This window comes from Perognathus longimembris, chromosome 12 (genome assembly GCF_023159225.1).
Source record: "Perognathus longimembris pacificus isolate PPM17 chromosome 12, ASM2315922v1, whole genome shotgun sequence".
NCBI classification, from domain to species: Eukaryota; Metazoa; Chordata; class Mammalia; order Rodentia; family Heteromyidae; genus Perognathus; species Perognathus longimembris.
Genome location: NC_063172.1, coordinates 33,404,839 through 33,411,269, shown reverse-complemented (window position 1 = coordinate 33,411,269; position 6,431 = coordinate 33,404,839). Strand labels below are relative to the sequence as shown.

Genomic DNA, 6,431 nt, shown 5'->3' with positions numbered 1-6,431 from the left:
GTGATCCTCAGATCTCAACCACCTGAGTAGCTAGGATTACACGCGTGGGCCACCAGTACCTGGCCCTTATTATTTTAATGTCTGAAAGATCTGTAGTGAGAGCGAGTCAGAGACGGAGCCTGAGTTCGGGAGCAGCCACAGAGGGGGCATAGACTCTCGGAGCTGCCTCGCCATCGCCTCTGCGTTCCTGCCCACTACCCGGGTGCCCCCTCCCCTACTCCTCGCCTCCTTCGGAAGAGGCTGCGCGCTGCTGTTTGGGGAGGGGGCATGTAGAGCCCGGTCTACGGGGTTTGGGTGTCTGGTGTGTGAACATCACAGGTCTATTCTGGATAGCAGGTTTTGTGAAGACATTTATTCTTTCTTGGACCTCAGATTTCCCAGACATCTCATGGGTTTGTGGATGCACTTAGATGTTTGCAATGAGCGCTGTGGCTGGCATGCTCTAGTGTTTTGGATACCAATGCATAGGACTCCATAGTAATCGAATTTAACAGAGGCGAATGTCATGAGCATAGTGATCCCATTGGGGGTTGATACAGCAGAAACGTCATACTTGGAAAAGGCTGCAGGCTCAGAACCAGAATCCGTAGAAGCTAGCCCTGTGGTAGTTGAGAAATCCAACAGTTATCCCCACCAGTTATATACCAGCAGCTCACACCATTCACACAGTTACATTGGTTTGCCCTACGCAGACCGTAATTATGGTGCTCATCCTCCTCCAACACCTCCAGCTTCCCCTCCTCCATCAGTTCTTATTAGCAAAAATGAAGTAGGCATATTTACCACTCCTAATTTTGATTAAACTTCCAGTGCTACTACAATCAGCACATCTGAGGATGGCAATTACAGTACTGATGTGACCAGGTGCATATGTGGTTTTACACATGAGGATGGATACATGATCTGTTGCGACAAATGCAGTGTTTGGCAACATATTGACTGCATGGGGATTGACAGGCAGCATATTCCTGATACATATCTATGTGAACGTTGTCAGCCTAGGAGTTTGGATAAAGGGAGGGCGGTGCTACTACAACGCCGGAAAAGGGAAAATATGTCAGATGGTGATACTAGTGCAACTGAGAGTGGTGATGAAGTTCCTGTGGAATTATATACTGCATTTCAGCATACTCCAACTTCAATTACCTTAACTGCTTCAAGAGTTTCCAAGGTTAATGACAAAAGAAAGAAAAAGAGTGGTGAAAAAGAACAAAACTTTTCAAAATGTAAAAATTATTAGTTGAGTAGATAAGACAGATAAGGATCTGGATTTTAGAAAGCAATACAGTGAAATTGAATGGAAGAACTGAAAGGATCTAACAAGTCAATAAAATTTTTAAATGAACTTACTTTAAAATTTTAATGTGTGTTAATGGTTGAGGTAGAATAAAGAAACTACAAATTCCTTTGAAACCACCATTCTAATGAGTCTAGTGATAGAATGTAAAACCTTATGTAAACAAGCTGCTGTTTTAGGAAAGAAAAATAATAGTTCTAACATTTTAATAACTCATTAGTAGATACAGGATATAACTACTTGTAGCTGCTCTCCTTTTGAGTAATATTGCATCATTTGAATAAGGCTTCCTAGTTACTGAATTGCTTACCAGACTGTTCTTTTCACCTAAATTTGTTAAATTATCTCTAGAATCCTTTTTCAGCGAACTTTCAGTAAGTTGTCATTAATTTTGTTTGCAATTTCTCAGCAACATACGATAAGATTATAAGTTATTAGTATTTTTCTATCACAGTATTCTACTATAATCGTTCCATGTTTAGATCTAATTGCCTCAGTGGCAGATCAGTAGCCTTTATCATATAGCCTACGTGTGTAGTAGGCTATGCTTTGTTGGTTTGAGTACATTGTATGATGTTTGCAAAAGGACAAAATAGTTTAATAACACATTTTTCATAATGTATCCCTGTCAAGCAATGTGTGAGTATATTTGCCAGTGGATGTTTTTGTTATATACTATTTTAAAAAGACTTTCCAAGGAATATATTGCTATTATAGAGTGAAATTATACCTAGACCTATTATACCTATTATATACCTATTATACCTATTATATATACCTATATACCTATTATACCTAAACTCAAGACTTCAAAATAAAGCCTTTTAACTTGATTTAGTAGATAACACATTAACTTTTAAATGCACTTTTCATTTTCTAATTTCGTTTCCCTATTTAAAATCAGCTTGGCTATCTAGTGATCTTCACTTGTATGCCTATATCCTTTTTTGTTACTCTTCTACTTAAGTTTTATCCAATCTGGACAACTCACTGTTACCAAGTTTTACCTTTCCTTTCTAGCCATTTTTGCTTATGCTGTTTCTTTCACCATTTGAAGGATTCTCTTCTACTTTTATCTTTTAAACTCCTATATTAAGACTCAAGTACTGCTTCTTCAGAGAAATTTGCTTTTCTCCATTTGATCTTTCTTTGCATTCTGTCATAGCACTTGAGCTTTTATTCCAGCAGCTAACCACATATTGCTTTATTATTTTCCTCATCTTTGATTGTAATTTACAGAGATTGTTATGTGCTTCTTACAAGTTAGTAACTTACATATAGGTATTGATTTACCTTTTGTGTATGCCTTAAAATTATTTTATTGTATAAAAGTTACTTGGAAACTTAAATCTTGTATATTTCTGTTTTACATCATTTGGTTTAATAAAACAGTTTGTTCATTTAAAAAAAAGATCTCTAGTGATATACTTTCTTTTGGTTTCTAATATTGGCAACTTATATCTCGTCTTCCCTTTTCTCTCTTCTCTTATCATTTAAAGAGTTCATTGATCTTTGCAAAGAATCAGTTTTTATATTAGCTAATTTTTCTCTATTTTTCCCCATTTTCTTTCCTTTCTTGAACTCAAGGTCTCACGCTTGATAGGCAAGTGCTCCACCACTGAGCTATACCTTAGTTTTTCTATTTTCTGATTTACTTTTTTAATCTTTCCAAGTTCTTTCCATTACCTTATTTTGTACCTAATTTACTCTTCTTTTTTCTTAAGATAAAAATTTACATTTTTAATATCTAAGGCCTTATCTTTTCTAGTATGAACATGAACAGCAATATAGCACAGAAGTTTTTGGATGTTGTGTTTTTTGGTCTTTTTTTGTTTTGGGTTTTGATTTTGGTTTCTTTTTCAGTTGTGGGGCTTGAACTCTGGGCCTGGGTGCTGTCCCTGAGCTCTTCAGCTCAAGGCTAGTGCTCTACCACTTGAGCCATAGCACCACTTCCAGCTTTTTTGTAGTTAATTGGAGATAAGAGTCTCATGGACTTTCCTGCCCAGGCTGGCTTTGAACCTCAATCCTCAGATCTCAGCTTCCTGGGTAGCGAGAATTATAAACATGAGCCACCAGCACCTGACATATGTTGTGTTTTTAGTTCAAAACATTTTATATTTTCTCAGCATTCTTTTTTTATGCTTTGAAGACATAAGTGTGTAGCATAATTCGGGAGTTTCCTAGGTATCTGTTATTGAATTATTTTTTAATTTCATTCTAATAAAAGAATATACCTTGCATTATTTTGATTCTTTTAGATATGTGAGACATGTAATATAGCTCAGTATATCAACAAAATAGTACACTATAGTGCCTTTTATTACCAGCAACATAGTTCCATGGCTGTAAACATCCCCTGTGCTCTGTCTTTTCTTCCCTTCATTTCCAACTTTAGAAAACACTCGTCTTTTCCTTGTTAATGGCAGTTTCTCTTTTACCAAAAAGTTGAAATCACATAGTAAAGAACCTGTCCAGATTGGAATCTCTCAGTATGTAATAGTGAAATTACTACAATAATAGTGAAATCACTATTCAATAATAGTGAAATTACTAAAATACTAATAGGGCATTTGAAGTTAGTCCATGTCTTTACACTGTTTTATAGCTGATTCCTTTCTAGCACTGCGTAGTATTCCATTTTCTGGAGGTTTCATACTTCATTTATTCCCTATTGAGAGTCATCTTTGTTGCTTCCAAATGTTGGTAATTATGAATTAAAATACCATAAACACTTGCATATAGATGTTTATGTAGATGTATATTTTCAACTAATTTGAGCAAATACCAAAGACTGTGATTGCTGAATAGTGTGAAATAAGTATGTTTAGTTCTGCAAGGACCTGGCTGCCATGTTCTCTTCGATAACGACTATAGTGTGTTTTGTTCTTGCTGGCATGGAATAAGTATGCCTATCTTACATATTCTCGCCAGCATTTGGTACCAAAAACTTCATTCTGCTAAAGTTTAAAAGAAGGTTGTGATACTGTGAAGTTTTATCCTTACCTATCCCCCAAATTACAACCCATGGAATCTCCTACCTGGAAATTAAGATTATGGTGGAGCTGGGTATCAGTGGCTCACACCTGTAATCCTAGCTACTCAGGAGGCAGAGATCTGAGGATCGCAGTTCAAAGCCAGCTGGGGCAGGAAAGTCGGTGAGGCGCTTATCTCCAATTAACCACCAGAAAACCAGAAGTGGCACTGTGGCTTGATGGTAGAGTGCTAGCCTTGAGCTGAAGAGCTCAGGGACAGTGCCCAGGCCCAGCGTTCAAGCCTCACAACTGACAAACAAAAGAGGGAAAGGAAGAAAGAAAGCCAGGGAGAGAGAGGGAGGGAGGTAGAGAGAGAGGGACAGAGAGAGAGAGACAGAGAGAGAGAGACAGAGAGACAGAGAGACAGAGAGAGAGATATTATGTTGGAAGGTCAGAAAAAAAGAAATCCAGAAATCTGTTGACTATCTCACTTGAAAATTAAAAATGTAAAATAAATGGTTACTTTTCATTTTGATGAAGCATCCAAATACTGAAATTAAAACAATTTTATCAAACTATTCTCTAAAGCAAAGTAATTGCTTTTAGATATGTGAGATATTTTTTTAGATATGTTAGATATTTTTTTCTTATTTATTGTCAAAGTGATGTACAGAGAGGTTACAGTTTCATATATTAGGCATTGGATACATTTCTTGTACTGTTTGTTACCTCCTCCCCCATTCCCCCCTCCCCCTCCTCCTTCCCCTCACCTCCCATGAGTTGTTCAGTTGATTTACACCAAACATTTTTGCAAGTATTGCTTTTTTTTTTTTTTTTTTTTTTTTTTTTTTTTGCCAGTCCTGGGCCTTGGACTCAGGGCCTGAGCATTGTCCCTGGCTTCTTCCCGCTCAAGGCTAGCACTCTGCCACTTGAGCCACAGCACCGCTTCTGGCCGTTTTCTGTATATGTGGTGCTGGGGAATCGAACCTAGGGCCTCGTGTATCCGAGGCAGGCACTCTTGCCACTAGGCTATATCCCCAGCCCCGCAAGTATTGCTTTTGTAGTCGTTTGTTTTTTTTTTACCCTGTGTCTCTCTATTTTGGTATTCCCTTTCAGTTTCCTAGTTCTAATACCAGTATACACGGTTTCCAATGTACTCAGATAAGATACAGAGATAGTGCAGGTACAACCACAGGAAGGGGATACAAGAAGATAATCAATAATAGAAGCTACAGTTTCACATGTCATGTTCAAAGTAATTACAACAGTGATATAACAGTTGTTTCCATAACATGGAGTTCATTTCACTTAGCATCATCTTATGTGTTCATAAGGGCATAGCTATTGGGCTCTTATGATCCTCTGCTTTGACTAGCCTAAACCTGCACTAATTATTCCCTATGAGGCAGACCATAGAGTCCATGTTTCTTTGGGTCTGGCTCACTTCACTTAGTATAATTTTTTCCAAGTCCTTCCATTTTCCTACAAATGGGGCAATGTCATTCTTTCTGATAGAGGCATAAAATTCCATTGTGTATATGTACCACATTTTCCTGATCCATTCGTCTACTGAGGGGCATCTGGGTTGGTTCCATATTTTAGCTATGACAAATTGTGCTGTGATGAACATTGTTGTGCTGGTGGCTGTAGTGTGTTCTTGTTTGTGATCTTTTGGGTAGATGCTCCCAAATCCATATTTTAAAAGGCACAGTTTAGGTAGACATAGTGGCTCCACATTCAGGAGGCTGAAACAGGAGGACCACAAGTTAAAGGCCAGCCTGGGATGTAGAGTGAGACCTTGTCTCAAAACACCAAGGACTCAAGGTGTTGTTCCCTGGTAGAGAATTTGTCTTGCATGTACAAGAGCCCAAATTCAACCTGAGACCCCCTGCCAAGAAAATCACAAGTAGCTTGACATTTGGCTTTAACCATTTGTTACCTTAATTAACTGAAGAGTCAAATTCTATTGGAATTTTCCAAACACAGCTTAAAGTTATGAAATAGGAGACCAGAATGTAAACTGGGTCTGAGAAGATATCCATCTTCCCAGTTCTGTCATTTAGGCAATGATATCTGCCATCCCCTTCCTTAAGCAACACTCATGGCTGGTAGGTGAGAGAAACTGCAGCAACAGTAATACTTCTCAATAATAAAAGAAAGAA

The 6,431-nt window shown here is 37.9% G+C and overlaps 1 pseudogene; it reads left to right on the top strand.

Moving 5' to 3' along the window:
- The first annotated feature begins 302 nt into the window (after nt 1-302).
- LOC125360600 lies at nt 303-1,240 on the top strand (annotated as a pseudogene).
- The last annotated feature ends 5,191 nt before the right edge of the window (nt 1,241-6,431 follow it).